Source organism: Myotis daubentonii, chromosome 5 (genome assembly GCF_963259705.1).
Source record: "Myotis daubentonii chromosome 5, mMyoDau2.1, whole genome shotgun sequence".
NCBI lineage: Eukaryota > Metazoa > Chordata > Mammalia > Chiroptera > Vespertilionidae > Myotis > Myotis daubentonii.
The window spans coordinates 24,968,694-24,994,114 of NC_081844.1; the positions used below are offsets into that span (position 1 = coordinate 24,968,694).

General features: G+C 47.6%; 2 pseudogenes; both read left to right on the forward strand.

Annotated features, from left to right (window-relative positions):
• The window catches only part of LOC132234517 (adhesion G protein-coupled receptor E2-like), a 674,172-nt pseudogene that overhangs the window by 638,253 nt on the left and 10,498 nt on the right, over positions 1-25,421 (forward strand).
• On the forward strand, positions 1,160-25,127 carry LOC132234980 (adhesion G protein-coupled receptor E2-like; annotated as a pseudogene).

A 25,421-nucleotide genomic window follows, 5' to 3' on the forward strand; every position in this document is an offset into this window, starting at 1 on the left:
GTCAGCCACTCCCTAGCTGAGAAATCTCAGGCCAGTGGCCCAAGCCCCCAGGTGCCCATTTCCCATCTGACTAATGGGGACCCATGTCCCTGCCTCACACCATGTGGAACAGAGGTCACAGGTTGCCCAGAGAGGCTGCCAAATAGATCAGTGGGGCTGGAACTTCAAGGAAGGAGGGGGAGTAATGTTAATACTCCAGTGGGGCCAGATCAGGAAGACCAAGGGGGTTTCCTTCAGTGGGGGCAGCAGCAGGGGTGGGATCACTCACTGGGACCTGCAAGGTACAGAGACACAAAGGGGTCAAAGTCCTGCCCTCAGGGCTCACAGTCTGTGGGGTGGAGGGCAGACAGTAAACAGGGAAGCAGGTAAGTTCCATGATGGGGTCTGATGAGGTGCTACAGAGAATGGGGAAAGTGGGGAATCATCAGGGTTGCTGAGGATGGGGGAGGATTACGTATCAGACTTGGGAGATAGGTCAGGGAATGTTTGAGCAGAGACGTGAAGGACAGGAGGGAGGGAGCCAGAAGGTTATCAGGGCCAGGTGCTCCAGGCAGAGATAGCCGCCCTTGCAAAGGTCAGACACTGAGGTCAAGCGTCCCTGCAGTTTTTCACAAGGAATACAGTAACCAAGTGAGTAAGGGGTCTGAGGAGGGGGGTGAGGGCAGGGAGGTGACAGGGCAGAGCTTGCAGAGTTCTCTGCACCATTGGACGTTTACACTGAGTGAGGAGGGATGTGCCTGACTCAGGCAGTCCCAGGCACCCTTGGGTCATTGTGAAGTGTGGACCAAAAAGGGGCTACATGCTAAACTTGACAAGCTCAGGGAGGCCTGCATGGTAGGTCTTACAAACTCAGAGATATAAAGTAACCACATTGTGTTATTGTCATAATTGACGAGTTAATATTAATCGTAGAAGAGCAAAAGGAAAGCCAGACATAAGAATGATCATCTGGGCAGCTTTACCTGGAAACTACAGGTTCACGCTCCTCAGGAAACCACTGTCCATTCCCTGAAGATCACTCGATCACTCCACTGTGGTTGTGTGTGGGCGGGGGGGGGGGGGGAGATGGTGCTTTTGCCCCCCCCCCACCCCCCATCTGTGTTTTTACTCACTTCCTGTTGGCTTCCAGCTCACCAGTTCTGGGCCACTCACACACTGTATAAGGGCCAAGAGGCCACAGAACTATGCACAGCTGCACAGCCTGTGACTACAGAACCACCCTGCCCAGACCATGGGAAGTCCCCGCCTCAGTGCCTTTCACATCCTACATGGTGAGAATTTGGGGACCCTCTGGGAGGGGTAAGGGAGCCCCTGGTAACACCCCTTTGGTGCCTCCATTTCCCAGTCTCCCCACACCACACCCACCAAGGAGATGTAGGAGGCACCGCTGGCAGCTCTGGGGCTTGACATGGAGGAAGCCACATGGTTAGGCGGGAGCCACAGCACATGGGAGAGCAGTTGTCAGTACCCAGGTACCTTCATACCTGGACAGTAACCCCCCGGGTGCTCTAAGGGTCCGTTCCCCACCCTCAGAGGGATCTCCACGCTCCTTCCAGATCCACTTGGGAAGCTGCTCCCTAAGAGGGGAAACTGAAGCAGGTGGAAGAGAGGGGGCGAATGAGTGCTGTGACCCCCTCAGGGAGTCACTCCTAACAGATGGGAGAGAGGGGGCTAGGGAGCTAAGGGGGACCCTTCCACAACGGGGTGACCCCCACACTTCTCCCATTTTGTGGCAGGGGAAGCCCGGAGACCCAGCGGGGACTCAGCTGTGCCTTGAAGGGCTTTGCTGCTGTGGGTTGAACCTGGGCTCTGCTGTGACTTCCCCCTTGTCTCCCTTCCCGCCCCACCCAGGGTGGCTCTAACGGTTATCAGGTTATCAGGGCAGCCCGTTGCCTGGGCAACCAGGTAACAAAGAGAGTTAAGAAATGACATTTGGAGTGCCACTCAGAACTTCCCCAGGCCACAGGGATGGGGCTCCCTGTGCTGGCTCAGGGTGCCAGGCATAGCTGTTTTTTATAGCTTTATCAAGGTGAGGTGTAATTTACATAGCATGTAATTCGCCTGTTGCATGATTACAATTAGATGATTTTTAGTAAATTTGCCGAGTCCGTGTGGAGCACAGCTGAAGGCGGCGATGTGTCAGGGGCCAAGTCACAGAGCCCCTGATCCCCACTTTCCACGTCTGTGAAATGGGGCAGAGCAAGGCTGGTCTCCACTTCACAGGCTTGTGTTAAGGGTTGAGTCCTTGTTCACAGTGAGAATTAAGTAACATTATTGTTGTTGTTAATGTTACTATTATTATTATTTCACTGGTGGGTCTGGGTGTTGGGGCGGAGGGGAATGGGGATCCTTAGCAGGAGGGGTAAGGAGAGAATGACTGCCCCACCCCTGCCACAGGGGCCCCAGGCAGGAATCTGACTGCTCAGGGCTCAGCTAGGGGAATGCAAACCAGATGGGCCTGGGAGCAGGGCCAGGCATCCCTCTCCAGGCTCCTGTTTGGGTGGCTTCCTGGGCCCCAGGTGGAGGTCTGGCCCAGCAGCCTCTGTGGTGGGGCAGGAAAGCCCAGCTCAGCACAGAGAACCCCCTCCCTGCAGGGTCTGGGGAACTTGACCCCTCCCTTCTATCTTCCCCAGCTCCCTCTTCACCAGTTTCTCCATAGGCCTTTTCTGGGCTCTGAACTTCAGTTTGTCCATCTGCAGAGTGGGCATAAACAGAGCCTCTGTCTCCTAGGGCAGTTGTGAGCATGGACGGTGCTACTGGGGCTTTGAGAGCTGGGGACCAATTGGCCCAGGACCCACCCTGCCAGGGAAGGTCATTTTTGGTCTGTCCTACAAAGAGGAAGTGGGTTTGCACCAAAAAGAGAACTAACCAAACCCTGTGGCTAGAGAGGAGGAAGACAAGAATTCCAGCCTCAGTTTACTGAATTTAAAAGGGCTTCAGGAAGGGTGTGGGCATCTTTGCCCTCTGCTGGCCTGAGGGGTATCAAGCTTGGACATTGGGACTGAGTGCTCAGGGGGCCCTCTAGTCTGCACCCTCCACAGCTCCTCAAGTTGTGCTCACAATGACCAACCCCAAAATTCCCCTGGAAGCCCCTCCCTGAGGAACTGGGAGCCCCTCCATGGGGGACTGGGAGCCCCTCCATGGGGGACTGGGAGTCATGAGTTATCCCTTCATTTGGCCCAGGAAGTGACTCTCTCCTGCCTGCCTCCCTGGCCCCCATCCCTCCACCCACTGCCCCCATCTGGTCTCCCTGGATTATCTGGGTCTGGGCTGCCTCCCCAGCATCTCTAGATCTGCAGGGACTGGATGGATCCCTCAAGCCCTCCCCACACCCCACCTGCTGCCCAGGCACTGCCCTTCCTCACTCCCTCCCACCCTTCCCCTTCTGTTTCTCTATCTGGCTCTCAGTCTCTCTATCTCTCCGCATCTCTCTCTCTAATCTCTGGCATCTGTGTCTCTCCCTTCCTAGGAGTTCCCTATTTCTCTGTCCATCTCTCTAGATCACTGTCTTCTTAACTCTGCCTCTCTCTCTCCATTTCTGTGTATTCTGTTTCTCTCTCATCTCTTCATTTTCTCTCCACCTTTTTCTCCTCTTTCTTCTAAGCTTCTAGTCTAGTGCCTTCTATGTCTTTCTTTCTGTCTCTGCCTCTTTATTTTTCTCTCCATCCGTCTCCTTATCTGTCTCTGTGATGAACAGGTCCTCATCTCTAGACCCCCTGCTGGCATAAGAAGAAGCTCCAGGACATGCCCTGGGATGGGGTGCACCTGAGCAGCAGCCAGAGCAAGATTGGGGGTCCCGTGCAGCACACCCCTAACATGAGCCCCCAGCATCTTCCTGTGTGCGGGGAGCCAGGGTGTGAAATGTCACCACTGGGTCCCAAGCTGGTCGTTGTGGTGGACAGATGTGGGTGCCAGTGGGCTTGCACCTGTGTCCCTGAGGAAGGGTGTGGGCTGGAGCACCTTCGATTTGGGAGTTCTGAGAGGACACCTGGCCCAACCCCTTCATTTTTACATAAAGAAATGACGACAGTAAGCACTCTGACACACCAGGCAGTACTTGTCTGCTTAACCCTCACACTCTAGGAAATGGGCCCCCTCCTCATCCCCATTCTACAGAAGGGGAAACTGAGGAACTGAGGTACCTGACCAAAGTTTAGGAGTCGAACCAAGGCCAATTGGCTCCAGTATGTTCCCTGAACTGCTACTCACAGGTCAGCAGAAGCCAAGACCCCTGCCAGGCTCAGGCCCCTCTCCATCCTTAAGTTCCTGAAAGCCACAGTCAGGCGATGGGTGCAGACCCTCTGGCCATGGGCATTGGAGGCCAGGGAGGTGCCACCTGCCCACTCTCTCCTTGAGTAATGGACAGAGCCCAAGCCTGGGAGGGGTGAGCCGCCGCTTCCCTCAGATGTGTCACCCTCAGGCCTCTCTTCCCTGTTCTGTGTACCCCCTGACCCTCCATCTCTCTGTTCCAGCGCTGTGTGTCCTGCTGATTCTGTTGGAAGATGGACCCCAGAGCACCAGGGGTGAGTCTGCTGGGAGTAACTCAGTCCCCAGCCAGAGTCCCAACCCCACCTGCACCACTCAGCCCAGGCAGAGAAAGGCCTGTTGCAGGAGGAAGCTCAGGGTTGCCCCTCCCAACACCCCTCCCCAGCCTCTGGCTCAGCCCTCATCTTCTGACCATGGTCTCCGTCCCACAGCCTCTGCCTGTCGCCGGCCGTGCCCTGCAAACTCCTCATGTGTCAATGGCACTTCCTGTCGCTGTAACCCAGGATTCAAATCTGTATCTGGGGAGATCAACATCGACCACAAGGATGCTTGTGAAGGTACAGAGGCTTGGGGTGGTGGAGGGCTACATGGAGACACAATGGTGGTTGGTGGCCTCAGCCTTTGTTCTCAGACCATCATGAAGGACAGAGAAAAGAGAAAGAAAAAGAAATAGAGGTGGAAAATGAGAAGTGAATAAATATGGCTTCGTACAGAGGGAAGACTGGGGCGGGGGGTGCAGAGCTTCCACTCACCCACCACTTCAGCACTTGCTCCTGTATCTAAATCCAGGAGACAGACAGAAAGCTGAACAGAGCAGAGCCAATTTGGTGGGTTTCAGGAATGGCTTGCTCCAGCCACAGCAATGTTGCCTGAGTCTAATTATTTCCCAAAAGACACTGGTTGAGCATCAGGCTCCATGCTAGGGATGGGACCAGGCGCTCTGCCCTGAGGGCACACATGGCTTTGGGAGGTGACCCTTTATCCCGTTTTGTTGCAGACATTGATGAATGTGAACAAGGCAAGCCAGGGACTCTCTGTGGAAGAGTCGCAGAGTGCCATAACACGGAGGGGAGCTACTACTGCACATGCATCCCAGGATACAGGCTTGTTTCTGGGGCAGCAAAGTTCAGTGATGCAAGTGAGAACACGTGTCAAGGTAAGAATGATCCCGCATCTTCCATCTCCCCGTCCATGAGGCTTGGAGTCACCAGAGCCATTCCTGTGGCGTACAGGGTGCCGGGCCCTGGTGATAGGTGCAGCCCCAGGTCTGAGTGGGACAAGTGTGCCTGTTCCTGTCCCACTAGCACAGGGAGGAGGGTGGCATGAGAGCCAAGGACCCAAGTCCTGGTTTTGCTACCTGACAGCTGTGTACAGCCAGCCAGGACACTTATTCAGAAATCACTGGTAATGTGCGAGATGTGATAATATTATTGTGATTCTGTGTAAGAGAGAGAGAGCGAGCCTATCTTTTACAAATAAAAACAAAAGAAGCTTTTCCTTTTGTTAAATGTATGACCTTGGACACGTTCTTCACCTCTCTGTGCCTCAGTTTACCCATCTGTAAAAGGGAGTGACAATGGTGCTTATCTCACAGAATCGCTGGGAAAGTATATGAGATCATAGAGCAAAACACAGTGGTGGCTGTTGGGTTTTTAGACTACACTCATTCTGATCTACAACCCTCTCCGGGTTGGACATCCCAGGGGATGTACCCCGGGTGGCTACTCAGAACAGCTGGCCTGGCCCATCCCCTCCCCAGGGACCCAAGAGGAGCCAGGCCTCCATGATCACCAGTCTTTGCCCCTTTCCAGGGAGAGAGGTGGGCAGGGAAGGGGCTTCAGGCATCCGCAGGCAAATGCAGCCAGCAGTGGTCAGGCAGAAGCCATGACTTACTCAGAGAGGCGGGGGTTAGTGAAGAATAAAGAGAGGGGAGGAGGAGGCTGAGCTGGGGATCCTGGGGGCTCTGAGCCGGGTCTGCAGGCCCACCCTGCGTGCAGAGGGAGATGGCAGAGCCTCCTGGTGGGAGGGAAGGGGGCTCATAGCGCAGTGCATTCCAGAACAATATCCTCCTCTTCCCCATCACCATTGCCTGCTGGTATGAAACCTGATGCCACCAGAGCCCACACAGGGGCAGCCATGCCAGGCCCTCCCAGACCCCCCAGGCCGTGATGGCCCAGGGACGCCCTCAAGAAAATTGCCTCTGGCCCACAGCCCCAGCTGGAGAAGCTGCCTCCTGATACCCTGACCCCAATTCTCAGCCACTCGGCCTCCATCTATTCCCCCAAGCAAGCGTCCACCCTAACCCTCGCCATTAACTTCAGTTCTCAGGACGGTGGGCAGCTTGACGACCAGATCCAGATGGGTTACATGTCGGGGGTGGGCTGGGTGACATCGACCTCCCCACCCAGCCCCAAGCTCTGAGAGTTGGGTGAAGGAAGAGGCTCCCACCTGGACCAGGTGACAGGAGGGGGCGTCATCGGGAACCATTGCCCCGGGCTCAATCCTCTCCTAAGGAGGTCAACCCAGGTGCCAGGGAGACCCAGACCCTGGGGCTACAGAAGACAGAGCTCAGCCCCTCTAGGGAAGGCCCACAGGTCTGTGTCCCTGGTGGGAGAACCAGGAGCCAGATGACAGATACACCTGCCACTCTTCACCCATCAGCCGCTGCTCCCCGCTCCAGGCACCTAGCCCTTGCCCACCACTGGCCAAGCTCACATGTGGGTTCTCATCACTCCCTGCCAGTCCAGGGGATGCCTTCAGAGGGATCAGAAGGGGCACCTTCACCACAAGACAGCATGACTGGATGTCAGCCCCACTGCCCTCATGGCCTGGCACCCACTGTCCAGGTGGCCCTGGCCTATCTGGCATCATTTTCACATACTGGGCCCAGCCTACAAGCCTTGTCTTCGATGGGTCAGGCTCAGGGGAGGTTCTCGGTCCATCTGCATGGGCTGGAGTCTCAGAAGTCATGTGGATGGGAGAGCCTTGTCTCACCAGAGTCACCAGGATTCCAAGGAGAGCTCAGCCCACAGCACCCACCCCGGGGAGTCAGGACCAAGGCCACCGAAAGGAGCCTGCTCAGGGCCTGCAGCACTTCTCCCGCACTTGGTTCCAGGAAGGCCCAGCCTGGCCTTTACCCAAGTCCTCAGGCTGGGACACAGGTGGCGGTGATGTCCCTGCCCTAGCTGGGAGCTTCCCAGGTGGGGGAGGTGGGTGTAGTGGGTGTAGGGGGAGTGAGACAGAGGACTTGGGCCACTTCTGGCCACATATGGACAACAGACCATCTAGGCCAGCATGCTTACACACAGGACGCCTCCATGTGAATTAGAAAAGACACCACTCGCCTGGGAGGAGGCAGTGGGGCCTTCAGACGCTTCTATGGCAGGAGACGTGGCTGACTCCCAGCCTTGAAGGCTGCCCACAGCTGCAGACATCCATCACCCTCTCCTTCCCCTTGCAGACATGGATGAATGTCTGAACCCCAGAATCTGTAAAAGCCGCAGCAACTGTGTCTACACCCATGGCAGCTACACCTGCACATGCCCGCCAGGATTTGAGCTGAACCCAGAGGACCCGAAGCTGTGCACAGGTAGAGGCCCCGGGAGGACGCTGTGAGACTGGACTGGATGGAGCTGGGGAAGGAGCCAACGCAGGTCCCGCAGCCCCAGGAGGCAGGAGAAGATTCTCAGGTTCCCTGCCAAGGCCCTGCCTAAGGATTCGCCTCCCTGAAAAGTCCTTCCACAGAGCAGGGCGGTGGCAGGGCCTCCTGGGCCTGGGGTTTCCTTGTATCTCCATGAGCACCCCCCAGACCTTACCCTTTCCTCATCTGGCACATGCAGCAGAGGGAGGGGTGACTTCTGGTTCCCAGAAGGGAACCAGGGCCAGGGCCCAGGAGGGTGTAGGCAGAAGTCCTTGGTCAAGAAACCTAGCCCCTGTGACTCAGTTTCCCTCCTGGATTTGCCACCTATAAACTGGAGACTATGGTCCCTGCCATGTCCATCTTGTAGGGAGGCCACCATAACATGCTTTGAGGGTGAAGTTGAAGGTCACCAGGTGGTGGCATGTGTACTGACGGTGGGATCCTCCAGCAATGAGAACTGGGGTCAGGGAGGGCCTGATGCTCTGGCTTTGTCCTCAGATGTGAATGAGTGTATCTCGGGGCAAAAGCCCTGCCACAAAACCACCCACTGCCTCAACATTGTGGGCAGCTATAAGTGCCGCTGCCGCCCTGGCTGGAAGCTGGTTCCTGGGTCCCCCAATGGCCAAATCAACACTGTCTGTGAAGAAGGTTCAGAGTTCAGATCCCACATTCCCACAGACCCACAACTCAAGCCTTCTGATCACATATTCACGGGCACCCACACAAACCCAGCAGAATAAATGCTGGGCGTACCCTGCTAGACAAGGCTTCCATTCTTTGAAACTAAATGGGGAAAGATCTGGGGGTCCTGCAGATGGAGCTGGGGTACCAAGGGGAAGGCTCCTGGGGGGCCCCAGGCAGCAGCTAATTACTAACTGGGACAAAGGTATCTAATATCTCACAACCTGTACCTCTGTGGGGGCTGACCTGCTGTGGGTCAGGCCTCTGCACACTTCCCATAACCCATGTGACCGCCACTCAGGGATGTGCAGTCAGCAGGTGTCATCACCTCCAGCCAAGGCGTGGGGGGAGGGGGACTGGACACGGGAAGTGGGTGGGGCACAGAGAGGAGAGGGGCTCAGATTCCTGAATAAACAAAGGACTACTCAGTGTGAAAGAAGGGCCTGACTCTAGACCAGGGGTGGGCAAACTTTTTGACTCGAGGGCCACAATGGATTCTTAAATTGGACCGGAGGGCCGGAGTGTTTGTGTGAACTAATATAAATTCAAAGTAAACATCATTACATAAAAGGGTACAGTCTTTTTTTTCAATAGTTTTATTCATTTCAAATGGGCCGGATCCGGCCCGCGGGCCGTAGTTTGCCCACGGCTGCCCTAGACCCTGACTCCAACACACACACACACACACACACACACACACACACACACACACACACACACCCCTAATGGACAGCTGTTCTGTCCCCTGCAGAGATCTCCTTCCCCACCTGGACCCCACCCCCTGAAATCAAGAGCCAGGTGAGTGACTCCAGCTGGGAACAGAAGGCAAGGTCCCTCCACTCAGCCCACCATCCACCCATCTCCCCACGCTCCCCTACCCATGCATGAGGCCCTCTAAGGCCTCATCTCCTTTCCCCAGAGTCTCTCCTCCTTCTTTGAAAAAGTCCAGGACCTGCGCAGAGACTTCAAGTCTGCCTCGGCCCAGGACACCATCCAGGTAAGGACAGGACCCAGGGGAGGCAGGTGGAGGCATCCCATAGAGACCCGAGGAAGCCTTGGTCTGGAAGGAGACCGACCCCAACACAATGGCGCCCTGCTCTGAGGCCCCGCTGTCCCAGGGTGGGTGGGAAGAGCAGACCAAGTATTTGTACTCACTGGTAGACCCATGTACACCTATTAACACCTTTCTTCTTGTCCTGGCCATAGGGCTTACATTGTCCTTGATAGTCATGACTAGGGGTTGACCTCTGAGTGGCGGATTGCACTAGCAAAGATCCAGGAAATCCCATTCGGTACCACCTTTGTCCCCAAATAGACAGGCTCTAGGATCTGTTCTCAGAAACTGAGTGGGCAGGGTCTTCCTGAAGCTTCTCTGGCACAAGATCCACTGGCTCTGTGTCCCCCATCCCACCAGGACATCATACAGGAGGTGGATAATCTGCTGGAGACCCCGGGGGACCTGGATACTCTGCCCCATTCAGAGCAGCACTGTGTGGCCACTAACCTGCTGAATGGCCAGGAGCACGTCCTGAGAGAGCTGAGCAAGGCCCTGCCCAATGGGCCACTGACCTTCAGGACAACTGCAGGATCAGGCAAGTAACCCCGCCTGCCCCCAGGCTCTGCTCTGCCTGCTCCTCACCTCATTCCTCTTCCCATCACACTAGAGCTGAGTGATCACACTTGTACCTCCCTGTTACTCTCATACACATATTAAGATAAAAGATCAAAAGAAAATGAAAAAAATTATCAATACTAAACAGTTTCATTGTAATATTAATTACCAGCAGATGAAATCCTATATAACAAAAGGCTAATATGCAAATAGACCAAACTGCAGAATGAATGGTTGCTATGACATGCACTGACCACCAGGGGGCAGATGTTCAATGCAGGAGCTGCCCCCTGGTCGTCAGTGTGTTCCTCAGCCAGAAGCCAGGCTCAAGGCTAGTGAGCGGTGTGACTACCAGCTTAGCCATCAGTCAGATTTCCCCCCAAGGGCTCCTAGACTGTGAGAGGACACATGCCAGGGCTGAGGGACCCCGCCCCCCCGCCTCAAACCCCCAGAGCATGAATTTTCATGCACTGGGTCTCTAGTAATTATACTAAATAATTTAAGGTAAAATAGAAATGGCTTCAAAAGAAAACAAATTATTAAAATTTGGAGGAATACAATTTAATATTATCTGATATTTAAGTGATTTGTTTTATTAAGGTAAATTTCACATAACATAAAATCCACTATTTTAATCAAAGTGTACAATTCAGTGACATTTCATACATTCACAGAGTTGTACAACTATCACCTGTATTTATTTATTTTTTAATATGTTTTTGTTGATTTCAGAGAGAGGGAGAGAGAGAGATAGAAACATCAATGATGAGATAAACCAAAAAATCTATATCCGTATATGCATAGCCCATGAACATGAACAATAGGGTAGTGAAAACAGAGGGGTGGGAGTACGGGCTGGGAGGAGGGGGGGTAAAGGAGGGGAAAATGGGTGATATCTGTAATACTATCAATAATTAAAAAAATATATTTTTTTAAAAATGGCTATCTCCTGCATGTCCCCTACTGGGGATTTAGCCAGAAAGCTGGGCATGTGCCCTGATCCAGAATCTGTGACCTCCTGGTTCATGGGTTGATGCTCAACCAATGAGACATACCGGCCCGGCCATCACCTCTATTTCTAAAGTGTTTTCATCATCCCAGAAGTGAACACTGTACCCACTAAGCAGTTACTTCTCATTCTCGCCCACCCCCGACCCCCAGCCCTTGGCAAGCATTTATCTGTTTTCTGTCTCTATGAATTAGCCAATTCTGTACATTTTATATAAATAGAATCATACAATACATGACCTTATAGTCTAGCTTCTTTCACCTAGCATACTGTTTTCAAGGTCATCCACATGGTAGCATATACCATATGGTTGAATTCTATTCCATTGCATGTATACACCACCTTTTGTTTATCCATTCATCCATTTATGGACATTGGATTGTTGCCACCCTTTGACTATTGTGAATAGAGTTACTATGATATTGGTGTGCAAGTTTCTGTTTGAATAACTATTTCAGTTCTTTGGGTCCATATGTAGGAGTCGAATTGCTGAGTGATATGCTAATTATATCTCCAACATTTAGGAATCACCAAACTATTTTTCCAAATGGCTACACCATTATAAATATACATACTCCCTACCCCAAGCAATGTGCAAGGGTGCCAACCTTCACAACCTCAGCAAAATGTGTTATTTCCATTTTATTTTGGTTTTATTAAAGCCTTTCTAGTGTGTCAGGTGACATCTCGTTAAGGTTTTGATTTACATTTCCCTAGTGACTTTTCATGTGATTATTGAACATTTGTGTATTTTTTTTTTCTGAGAAATGTCTGTTCAAGTCCTATGCCTATTTTTTAATTGGGATGTTTGGCTTTTTGTTGTTTTGTTTTAAGTGTTCTTTATATATTTGCTAGTGGACCCTTATGAGACATGTGATTTGCTAATATGTTTTCCCATCCTATAGATTCTTTTCACTTTCTTCATAGTCTATTTACTTTAATAAGTAGGTGCATTCAATTTTGATAAAGCCCATTTTATTTATTTTTTTCTTTTCTTGTTTGTACATTTTATGTCATATCTAAGTACTGATTGCCAAAACCCAGGTCATGAAGATTTACTTCTGTCTTTTCTACTAACTTCTATTGTTATTGTATTTTTAATGTTTTTATTGATTTTTTTAGAGAGAGAGGAAGGGAGAGGGATAGAAAGAGAGAAACACATCAATGAGAGAGAAACATCATTGATTGGCTGCCTTCTGCACACACACCACAGGGGATTGAGCCCGCAACCCGAGCATGTGCCCTGACTGGGAATCGAGCCAGGGGGCTTCTTGATTCCTGGGTCAAAGCTCAACCACTGAGCTACATGGGCTGGGCCTAACTGTTTTATTTTTAGCTCTTAAATGTAGGTCTTTGACGCCTTTTTACCTGATTTTTGTGTATTTTGTGAGGTATGGGTCCATCTTCCATTTTTTGCTTGTGCATAGACTATTCTTTCCCTCATTGAAGGGTATTGCTGAAAATTACTTGACATAAATAAATGGGTTTATTTCTAGACTCTCAATTTTATTTTGTTGGTTCATATGTCTACTCATATGGCAGTACCGTACTGCTCTGATTACTGTATAAGTTTTGAAATCAGGAAGTGTGAGTCCTCCAACTTTGTTTTGCATTTTCAATATTGTTTGGGTATTGGGGCCTCTTGCAATACCATATGAATTTTAGGATGAGCTTTTCCATTTTTGCAAAAAAGAAATGCTGTTGGAGTATTGTTAGTATTGCATTGAATCTGTAGATCCCTTTTGAGAATATTGCCATGTTTACAATATTGTCTTCCAATTCATAATCACAGGATACTTTTCAACTTATTTAGGGTTTTTAAATTTCTTTAGCTATATTTTATAGTTTTCAGTGGACAAGTCTTGAGCCTTCTTTGATAAAGCTATTCCTGATATTTTGTTGAAGATTTTTGCATCTATGTTCATAAGACTTAATGATCTATAGTTTTGTTTTCTTTTGATGTCTTTTTCTGGTTTTGTTTTTAGCGTAACTGTGGCCTCATAAAATTACTTAGTGTTCCTTTTCATTGTATTTTTTAGGAATTTACAAGAATTTGTGTTAATTCTTCCATAAATGGTTAGTCAAATTCGGGTCTCCACTTTTCATTTTGGAAAGTTGTGGGGTTTTTTAAATATATCTTATTGATTTCAGACAGGAAGGGAGAGGAGAGAGAGAAATATTAATGTTGAGAGAGAATCATTAATAGGCTGCCTCCTGCATGTCCCCTACTGAGGATCTAGCAACCTGGGCATGTGCCCTTGACTGATATAGAACTCAGGACCCTTAGTCCACAGGCCAATGCTCTATCCACTGAACCAAACCAGTTAGGGCCATTTTAGAAAGTTTTAATTACAAATTCAATCTCCTTACTTGTGACAGGTCTGTTCAGATTCTAGTCCTTCAGGTACTTTTATAATTCATGGCTTTGTAAGAATTTATTTCATTCAGGTTATATAATTTGTTGTTGAATAATTGCTCATAATTTCTCTTATAATCCTTTGTAAATTCAGATGATTGCTGTGTATATATATATCATATACAAAATATGTGTATTATTCTAATATATACTAGAGGTCCTGTGCACAAAATTCGGCTCCCTAGGGGGCCAGCAATCAGTGCCAAGCAGAGCCTTCCTACTACTGGCCAGGGCCTCCCTCCCCCTGCTGCCAGCAGCTGGCCAGGGCCTTCCTTCATTTGGCGCCACCTCCTGGTGATCAGTTCACATCATAGCAAGCGACAGGTCTCCCAGTCAAATTCCCACAGGAACAATTTGCATATTAGGCATATATATATATATATATATATATATATATATATATATATATACACATTATTTGGTATACATGTAACAATATTATAGATAAAATTTGGTATATAATGTAACATCATCATAATAAAAGGCTAATATGAAAATGGTCATCACACCATCATGCTATCATGCTGTAACGCCAATTAGCAGGGACCTGAGGCTGCGTGTTACTAGGCTGGGGTTGGGGACATGAGGCCTCGCCCCCCCCTGCCCTGGTGCTGTAGCTGGGAAACCTCAGGCCAAGCTCCCTGAGGCAGCACCCCACACCTGGTTGCTGGGGCCAGGAGACCTGAGGCCGTGCCCCCCTGAGGCCACGCCCCTCCACCCCAATGCCAGGGCCAGGGGACCAGGGGCCGTGCCCCACCTGAGGCCGCACCTCCCCCACCCCAGCGCCAGGACATGAGGCTGCATCCCCTGCCGGGCGGGGCTTGACAGAGGTGGGGCTGAATGGACACTTCTATTATAGAGAAAGGGAAAATAGCAATATTAAAATATTTCCTCTAATTCCCTTTTAATGTGCATGAATTTCATGCACTGGGACACTAGTAATATATATAAAAGATGTCTATACATACAAATGTTATTATAGCAACAACTATTGGCACAGTTACTAATCAAACTCCCTTATGTAACTCCCACAACTCATAGAACTGTCCCTGGAGGTGAAGGAGCAAGGAGACAAGAATGTCACCCTGAGTGTTCATCAGGCGAAGATGCTGGTGAACTGGGATGTGGTGCAGGACTCAGGTGACTCAGGTAATGACTGATGTGAAGAGAAGGTCAATGAGGCTTCACAGTGGAACAAGACACCCACGGATGTGACAAAGAGAATTAAATATTAAAGGGAAGTATGTGCCGTAGTGGGTCAAAAGAGAGAAGGAGGGCGGCTTTTGGGTCAACCCAAGATGTGAACCTTGTCCTTGTCTTGTAGGCCCTGCTGTGGTGGGCCTTGTCTCCTCTCCAGGGATGGGCAAGTTGCTGGTTGAGGCCCCCCTGGTCCTGGAAACTGAGGAGCAGTCAGTTTTGCATGAGACACACAAGGGCCTGCTGCAGGAAGTCTCCCTCGTCCTGCTCTCAGATGTCATATCTGCCTTTGTGAGCAACAAGGACACTCAGAACCTCAGCTCCCCAGTCACCTTTGTCTTCAAGCATGTGAGTGCTAGTGAAATGGGTCTGTGGGTGTGGAAGAGGCCTGAGTCCTGGACACAGTCTTGGGGTTCAGGGGCTCTCCCATGGGGGCATCATCTCCCCAGGAAAGCCCATCACAAGCAGGATTTGGTCAGAATTTCTGAGCACCTAATCACCAGCTCACATCTTGCTCTGTTCCTATAGTCAGTGACCCCGGGGACAAGGCAGAAGGTGTTCTGTGTCTTCTGGGAGCCTGGCCAGAATGGAAGTGGTCATTGGTCCACCAAAGGCTGCTGGATGGTGGGCACCGGAGACACCAGCACCACCTGCCAATGCAGCCACCTCAGCAGCTTTGCTGTCCTCATGGCCCACGATGATGTGCAGGTGAGAGACTTGAGAAGGGACTTTGTTCAATGTCTATTGCTATGTAATAAACTCCCATGCATGCTGCACCTTAAAAACATAATTTATTATTCTGCAATTTATGTGGGTCAACAAATAAACATGGTGCACCTCAGTTGTCCGGTCAGGGTCTTACACAAGCCTCTCATCTGAGGATTTCTGTTCTCTTCTGAGCTCCCTGGTTGCTGGCAGAATTCACTTCCCTATGTTTGTAGGACTGAGGTTTTACACTCTTGTTAGCTGGCAGCAGGGGTCACATTCAGCTACTAGGGCCTCCCTGCATTCCTTCTTATGTGGCCCTCTTGCAGGCCCTCTCACAATGTGTCTATGCTCTTAACTGGAGGCCAGCAGCAGAAGCTCCCTCACATCGAGATATTCTCCAGCCCTGGCCAGTGTTCTCAGTGGTTAGAGCATCAGCCCATGCACTGAAGGGTTGCAGATTTAATTCCAGTATGTTGTTTAATCTCCACATATTTGTGGGTTTCTTTACTTCCTTTTTATAGTTGATTTCTTTATATATATATATTTATTGATTTCAGAGACGAAGGAAAAGAGAGAGAGATATAAAAACATCAATGATAAGAGAGAGAGAGAATCATGGATCAGCTGTCTCCTGTGTGCCCCCGACTAGGAATCAAGCCTACAACCCAGGCATGTGTCCTGACTGGGAATCCAACCCTGACCTCCTGGTTCATAGGTCGATGCTCAACCACGGAGGCACTCTGGCCCGATTTTGCAGTTGCCTTCTAATTTTAAGGCATTGTGGTCGGAGAATATGCTTGGTATAATTCAATCTTCTTAAATTTCTTAATGCTAGTTTTGTGACCCAACATATGGTCTGTCCTTGAGAATGTTCCATGTGCACTGTAGAAAAATGTATAATCTGATGTCCTGGGATGAAAGGTTCTTTAAATGTCAACTATGTCCATTTGATCTAGTGTTTCATTTAAGACTGATATTTCTTTATTGATTTGGTGTTTGGTTGGTCTGTCTAGAGCTGTCATTGGAGTATTAAAGTCATCAACTATGATTGTGTTGATCTGTTTCTCCCTTTAATTCTGTGATTAGTTGTTATTATTCTGTGATTATTTCGGTGCTCTTTGATTGGGTGCATATATATTAAGAAGTGTTATGTCTTCTTGATGTAGTGTACCCTTGATCATTTTAAAGTGGCTATCTTTGTATCTTGTTATCTTTGTTATTTTAAAATCTATTTTGTCAGACATAAGTATGGCTATACCTGCTTTTCTTTGGATATGCTTGGAGAATCATTTCCCACCCATCTTCTTTGAATCTACCTTTGTCTTTGCAGGTTAGATGTGTCTCTTGCAGTATTTGGTTGACTTTTGTTTTTTGATCCACTCTGCCGCTCTGTGCCTCTTTATAGGTGAATTCAGACCATTTACATTTAGGGTAATTATTTATGTATAAGGCTTTTCTGTAGCCATTTTGTCTTTTATTTTCTGGTGGCTCTGTGCCTCCATTGGTGCTTTTCGTTTGTGTCTCTGTCTGTTGTTTTTGTTTGGTGATATTCCATACTTCTTCCCTCTGTTCCCTCTTTTTTTAAGCTACGTGTCCCGGTTTGAGATTTTTGTGTGTGGTTACCATTAGGTTTATAAAAAATAAATTTGCTTTTATACAGTAGCCTTTTTCTTTTGAGTGGATCTGATCTTCATTGTCCTTTGCCAGTTCAGTCCTTTACCCCTCCCCTTTATGGTTTTGTTGTCACAAATTATCCCTGTTTAAGCTGTAAGTTTTTGGTGATCTCACTCATAGAGTTGTGACGTTTGATCTTTGTTTCAGGTAGAATAACCTTCTTGAGTATTTCCTGCAATGGAGGTTTTCTGGTGAAAAAAAATAATAAAACCCTTATCTTCTGTATGTCTGGGAACATCTTATTTCTCATCATATTGAAAGGATAATTTTGCTGGATATATTATTCGTGGCTGGTAATTTCTCTCTTTCAGATGTTTGAGTATTTGGTTCCACTGTCTTCTGGCTTGTAGAGTTTCTGTTGAGAAGTCAGATGAAATTCTGATGGGTTTTCCTTTGTAGGTCACTGGCTGCTTTGAGATTTTTTTCTTTGACGTTAATTCTTGACACTTCAATACCAACTGCCTCTTTGGATTGAGATAACTAGGAATTTTGTTTGCTTTTTTGATTCAAGGATCTAGTCCATTCTATAGGTTTGGAAAGTTCTTATCCACTACTTGTTTGAAGAGACTCTCCATTCCATGCTCCCTCTCCTCCTCCTCCAGAATACCTATAATTCTAATATGGCTTTTTCTGATGGAATCAGATAGTTCTCATAAAGCTCTTTTATTTTTATTTTTCTTTATGCTCAAGTCTCTCTCTTCTCCCCCTGCACCATTTCTAGATTCCTATCTTCAATATTATGAATTCTTTCCTCCATCTGGCTGGCTCTGTTTTCTATGCTTGGTAGTTTACTCTTAATCTCCTTAATTGCATGCTTCATTTCTAGGATTTCTGATTAGTTATTTTTTAAAGTTTCAGTCTGTTTGGTAAAGTACTCATTTTGTTCATTGATTTGTTTTCTGAGTGCACTGAGTTGCCTGTCTGTATTTTCTCACATCTCATTGAGTACATTCAGAACTGCAATCTTGAAATCTCTGTCATTTATATCACACTAGAGGCCCAGCGCACAAAATTCATGTGGGGGTATGGTCCCTAGACCTGGCCTATGAACAGGGCCATCTTCCCCAGCTGCCAGCAGCTGGTCCACCCCCTGCCATCACCCAACCCTGGTTCACCATTTGCCATCGGGGGATCAGAGCTTGCCAGCCAGGATGAGGGCCACCGGCAATTTGCAGTCTGGCCACACTCCCAATCAGGGTGGGGGTCCCACTGGGGGACAGGGCTAGATGGGGCGAGGGGCCTCATGTGGTTTTCAGGCTGGCTATGCCCCCCATCAGGGTGGGGGTCCCCACTGGGGGTCGGGGCCAGCCAAGACAAGGGGCTGCTGGCAATATTCAGGCTGGCCACACCCACAATTGCAGTGAGGGTCCCCGCTGGGGGACGGGGCTGGCTGGGGTGGGAGGCTGCTGGTGGTTTGCAGGCTGGCCATGCCCCCGATTGGGGTGGGGGGTCCCTGCTGGGGAGTGGGGCTGGCCGGGGCAAGGGGCATCGGGCAATTTGCAGGCTGCAGTTGTTCTGGTCTCTGGTTGTTTTGGTCATTCTGCGGTTTCTGTCACGTGGCTTTTATTATACAGTGGGGCCATGACTTACGAGTGTCCCAACTAACAAGTTTTTCGAGATATGAGCCGTCTCTCGGCCAATTTTTTGCTTTGAGTTGTGAGCTAAAATTCGGGTTACGAGCCAGCTTCAGATACCCCACTGCTAGTTGGCGCAGCAAACGTCACAGTGAACGCCACAACATCAGCCCAGCAGCACGTGTCTCACTAGTTCACTTTTTGATTTGACATATGAGTACTTTGAGTTACGAGCTCTGTCACAGAACGAATTAAACTCGTAAGTCAAGGCCCCACTGTATAGGATATTTCCATGTGTTCCAGCTTGCTTTCTGGAGATTTTACATTTTCTATCTGGTCATCCTCATTACTTTCCTTGTTCATGGTATTTGCTGTCCTCCTTTGCTTATGCATTTATCTCTGAAGAGGTCTTTCTAATATTTTCCAGTAGGTAGTGCTGAATTGCAAGATTGTTTTACCTCTGTGATCTCCCAGTCTTGAACCACTGCTGCTTCTGTAAGACAGTACAGCTATGCTGCTTGGGGATGGGGGTTTTTTGCCCTTACCATAATGGTAACCCCTGATCTCTATGGGGTTCCATCCCAAGCACCCTTCCTGGAGATGTCACAAAGGGAAACAGTGGTTTTCCTGCAATAGCTCTTGGTTCACAGATAGTATGCTCTTGGACCCAACTCTAAAGGCGAAGGGAGGTGAGTTTTGGGAATTCAAGTGGCGGCAGAACTCTGTGGTTTTGTTTCTTTGTCTGAAACATCACCACCAGCTGGACAGCGGGGAGCCACATGGCAGAACCACGTGCTCTGTCAGGGATCTGCTGACTCAGACACTCCCTCACAGCTCACACTGCTGGGATGCACCCCCAGGAACCTCCAGCCCCTGCAGCTCTCTGTTCCTCCCAGCCAAAGGAAGCACAAACTACCACCAGCTTTCCCCCTCTCCCAGCCAGCCAGGCGCTGCATCTGCAGGTCCTCTCTTCTCATCTCCCCATTTATTCCTGGTTGCCCACTTTTAGATGTTTCAAAGCCCGGGTCTCTTAGGCATGCATCCGTGTTGAGCAGGGATTTGAATGTTGAATTATAGTTGGTTAACTTCTTGAAATTTCAGAGGCAGAGGACAAGGGCCTCTCTCATTCTGCCATTACTCTGATGTCACTTGTATTCTTTGTTCCTCTTTTTTTACTCACATAGTGTTATTTTTCATGGCTGTGCATTTTGTTTTTATTTATTATCTCAAAAAGATTATTCTATTCCAATCTACAAAAAGACACTCCATTATTTTTTTCCAGTGCATTTCATTGTATGCATGTGCTATAAATTACATATCAAATCTTCTCATAGTGGGAATTTTGTTTCATGATCATTTCCTACTACAAATAAAGTTGTAATTATTTAGACACACTGCATTGTTTTCTTGTTTGAGTACCTAGTTAGTATGCATACTATGTCAAAATTTTTTTCATGGTACAGTGAAAAGTTTACTTCCCCTGGTGACTTAAGAACTCAAATAAAAATGTGCTAACTACTTGGCAACACTCCAGTTATTTGGCCTCTGCAAAGCTAAAGGTGACTCACACTTGCATGCATGCAAACTGACACCTAGAGAAACAGCTCCAAGATTCACAGGTAGACTTACCTCCAAATCTGTTAAATATGTCAATGCCATTCTTGTGGTATTTCCTCCGGTGATGCTTACAAAACAGAAGATCTAAAGTATACTTAAGTGTTTTAACCTGACTTTTATTACATGAAGAAAGAGGTGATCTTTATCAGTATTTTTAAATGGGGAAAACATGGATTTTTCTCAACACTTATGATAGACAAGAACATTGAAAATACTTCCCTATTCCAAATATAGAATACTGATATGTCTCTAAATTGCACTGCTCATCTCTTAAAAAAGAAAAAGAAATAAAGATATGGGTATTGCATAACAGGATCTCTTCATCCTTAATACTGTGTTTTAAGGCAAGAAGCATATACAGAAAGGCAGAAAAAATTAAATTGTTTAGGTGAAAGCATAAAATAAAATATTACCTTTAGCTCAGTTTACTTTTATCCCTGACCTATATTGGCAAATTTTTCCATATTTTAGTATATAGAGGTGACACCTGTGGACACTCCTACCAGCATTACCTGAAGCTGTATGATTCCTCACACTCTCACAAGGTCATTATCAAAGTTTTGGATCTTTATCCATCTGAGAGTTAAATATAATTATATTGTTATATTAGGAAATTTGTATGTTTTTCATTATAAATGGAATGGAATATCTCTATTTAAGAGCAATTTGTATTTCTGTTTCTGGAAACAAGTTGTTCACTTTTTGGCCCATTTTTCTATTGACCTGTTGAAACATTTCTTATGGATCTGGGAGCTCTTTATGTGGTAGAGGAGTTAGTTTATTTCCTTACACCAAAGATGCTCAAAACCTAGTATGTGTCAAAATCACCTGGAGAGCTTGCTATTTATTTGCAAACATTTACTTAGAAAGTAATGTCACCCCCCCCCCCCAAAAAAAAAGAAAGTAATGTCAATCTTGCAGATTTATTGCAATAATAAAAATCATGTAAATAATACCATATTGCTCTTTATCAGATGTACTAACTTTGAACATTTAACCTCCATATTCTTTATCATTTTCATATTTCTTTTTTCTCTCTGTCTCTCTCTCTCTCTCTTTCTTTTCTCGCCTATTTATCCTAAAATTAATTTTTAAAATGTATCGTTATGGATTTAAGATGATTTGAAAAATGAGGCAAGGAAAATTTTAATCTTTAAAAAATAGGCAGGAAACCTAGTGAGTTTAGCTGAGTGAATAGAGCACCAGCGTATGGACTTAAGGGTCCCAGGTTTGATTCTGGTCAAGGGCACATGCCTTGGTTGCAGACTGAAAACCCAGCAGGGAACTGCAGGAGACAGCCAATCAATAATTTTCTGTCATCATTGATGTTTCTATCTCTCCCTTCCTCTCTGAAATCAATAAAAATATATCTTAAAAATAAATAAATAAGTAAATAAATAAATAAATCATAAGTAATAGGCAGGAAATATTAATTTCAAGCTACCACCATCATCAGTACTTTTCCTTCTTTAACCAAGGATTTAAATCTGTAAGGAACAGGTGCTGCAGGGATGATGTGAGTAAGTACAAGCGGGGGAGATGATCCCTGGACATCAAGTCTCCAGATACAGACACTGTCACACAGTATCACGTCATAGGAATGGAGGATGGTGCTCAACATGGAGTCATGTGCCTCTCTGACTGTCACATGATAACCTATAAGCATAGTCGTGAAGAAAAATCAACCCTATGATTTCCAGGGCTTGGTCCTGAATGAGGACTCTCTTATCCCTCAATGTTTACAGAGTCTAAATTTAATCAGTTCAGGACCCCCTAGAATTCTAATAGTGTCCATAAACATCGCAAATTTACCTGGCTCCTCCACTCCTAATTTTGTTGAACTCTGCCCAAACTGAAAATGGTAGAAGGGTCATTAACCCAGATTAGGGGAGTGTGACTGCTCTCTCCTCTTTCCTGGGTCCCAGGAAGAGGATCCCGCCCTGGCTGTGATCACCTATGTGGGGCTGAGCCTCTCTCTACTGTGCCTCCTCCTGGCGGCCCTCACCTTCCTGCTGTGCAAAGCCATCCAGAACACCAGCACCTCAGTCCACCTGCAGCTCTCACTCTGCCTCTTCCTGGCCCACCTGCTCTTCCTTACGGCCATCGACAGAACTGAGCCTAAGGTACCAACACTGTCCCAAAGGAAGCATGCCCTGACCGTGGAATGAAGAGTGCACTTGCATTGGACACCTTAATAAAATGACTTTGGGTCTGGGGAAAATGAGAGGGGTGAGTAGCCAATTTCACATTGACCAAACTAGAAATTATACCTTCTTCTTTTTTTCCTCTCTTTTTAATATATTTTTTTTGATTTCAGAGAAGAAGGGAGAGGGAGAGAGAGATAGAAACATCAATGATGAGAATCATTGATTGGCTGCCTCCTGCACACCCCCAACTGGGGATTGAGCCTACAACCCGGGCATGTGCCCTTGACTGGAATCAAATCTCAGACCTTTCAGTCGGCAGGCTGATGCTCTATCCACTGAGCCAAACCAGCCAGGGCAATCACACCTTCTTTTGACAATTCCTTCATATTCAACAGAGTTCTCCCAAATGGCAAGGTATAGGAGAGGTCCTGGGGCCATGCTCCACCCTGACAATCCCACCTGGTGACTCTCACTCCTCCCCAGGTGCTGTGCGCCATCATTGCAGGTGCCTTACACTATCTCTACTTGGCCTCCTTCACCTGGATGCTGCTGGAGGGCCTGCACCTCTTCCTCACCGCACGCAACCTGACGGTGGTCAACTACTCCAGTGTGAGCAGGTTCATGAAGAAGTTCATGCTCCCTGTGGGCTACGGAGTCCCAGCTGTGATTGTGGCCATTTCTGCAGCATCCAGGCCTCACCTTTATGGAACACCTGCTCGGTAAGGGCAAATTCCCATTTCTTTATCTGTGAGATGTGTGGGATTCAAGACCATGCTTACTTTCTTCATGACAGTATCTTCAAAGCCAATCACAGAGCCTATCACAGAAGAGACACTCAATGTTTGTTGATGAATAAATTAATGAATGAATTGGCATTAATTTTTCTACATTTCTAAGGACCAATGCATTTTTAATTCTCTCTCTTTCTTAGCTGCTGGCTCCACCCAGAAAAGGGATTTATATGGGGCTTCCTTGGACCAGTCTGCGCCATCCTCTTTGTGAGTGATGACATCAGAGCATCCTTAACACTCAACTGAGTGTAATTAGAATTATAAGGAGGCAAGAGGATGACATGAGCAAGAATGTCCCTGTGTTGTCTTGGGTTTGCTTTGGTTTTCTAAGACTGCTCCTAAAACTACAAGCTCAAACACTCTTACTAAATATAAAAACTACTTAAGTGTGCAATTGCTGCTGGACAGGCTAGACTAGAGATAACAAACTAAAATTTTATTCACTAAACCTTGTGTGTTTTCCTGAAGGTCAATCTAACTTTCTTTCTGATGACCCTCTGGATTTTGAAAAGCAAACTCTCTTCACTCAACAGTGATGTGTCCACCCTCAAGAATACAAGGTAAAATGGAGAAGAGGGTGACAACCTCACAGACATGTGTGGTCCCAAGAGCAAATCCATGTGCCTCAGCATCCCTGACGCCCCTTCTCGGGGTCTTCTGAGGGAACCCAGAGTAAAGAGATGCAGCTGTCCTCCAATGGCAACCAGCTTGGATTCAGTGGTGGGCTGCTGACTTCCCAGCCACAGTGTTCTGTCTCTAATCCCATCTTGTAACTCCCTCAGCAACAGGAGGAATTGACATTGGTTGATAAACATTCTTTGGACTTTTGTCAGCAATCCTACAACAAAAGTACAAAGAATCTGTATGCACTTAGAAAAATCTGTGACTCCTCCCACAACCCAGTCTGCACTTCCATACCCACTCTCAGTCAGGCTCCTTCTCACCCCTCTCCAGTGTCCTTTCTACATTTTGCATGTCATTATTCCGCTGTATTAGTCATTGGAATAGCCTGTGACCTTTATGAAAATGGGAATCTTGCCTCTGTGACTTTAATGTCCAGGCCCCAGCACACAGCCTGATGCACAGAACACACTCGGTAATGTTGGTTAGATAAAATTAGGTATCACCATGGAGCATTATAGAATTTTTTTTGAAACTTTCATTATGAAGTGTCACAACCCGACTCAATTGAATCAAAATGCCATCCTGGACCCAAGTAGCATTTCTATTGTGGAGAACCATTGACGGTAAAGGTCAAAGCTGATCACAATGCAGTCTGAAAACTCATCACCCCCAGGGGAAGGCAGGAGCATTCATTGGGTGGAGATGAGAATGGCCTTAATTCTGTTGCTCTGGGTGCACCATGGGCCTCTCTTCTCTTCCTACTAAGGATGCTGACATTTAAAGCGATAGCTCAGCTCTTCATCTTGGGCTGCACGTGGTGTCTGGGAATCCTGCAGGTGGGTCCAGCTGCTCACGCCATGGCCTATCTCTTCACCATCATCAACAGCCTGCAGGGCGTCTTCATCTTCCTGGTGTACTGTCTCCTCAGCCAGCAGGTACCACTGTCCACCTCCCACCCAGGACTCTTTCCACTCTCACTCCTCTCGGTGAGCTGACTCAGAGCATGCTTTGCCTCTGCAGGTCCGGAAGCAATACAGGAAATGGTGGAAAGGGGTTAGGAAAACCAAAACAGAGTCTGAGCAATACACCCTCTCCACCGGAGCCATGTCGGACGCCCCTAAACACAGTGTGGTAAGGTCATGCATTGCTCCCAGAGCACTTTACTAACTGATAGAGTACCTCATGCCAAAACACTGGACAACCTGGGTATATAGCAGGAGATGCCATAGGATGCCTCCCACTGAATTTACTCTTTGATTCCTTAACCATTAACAATGGTCTCAGTTAGAAAATATATAAGTTGCTCTTACTCTTGAGGAACTGTATTCATCTTGACTTTTGCACATTAGCACTTTTTTTAAATAAAATTATCCTTAGTTGTATTTAAAATATATGATATCTTTTTAGGCTTACAAATTTGGACCTTGTACATGAAACCCTACAGATATTTATATATTTCTCCTTT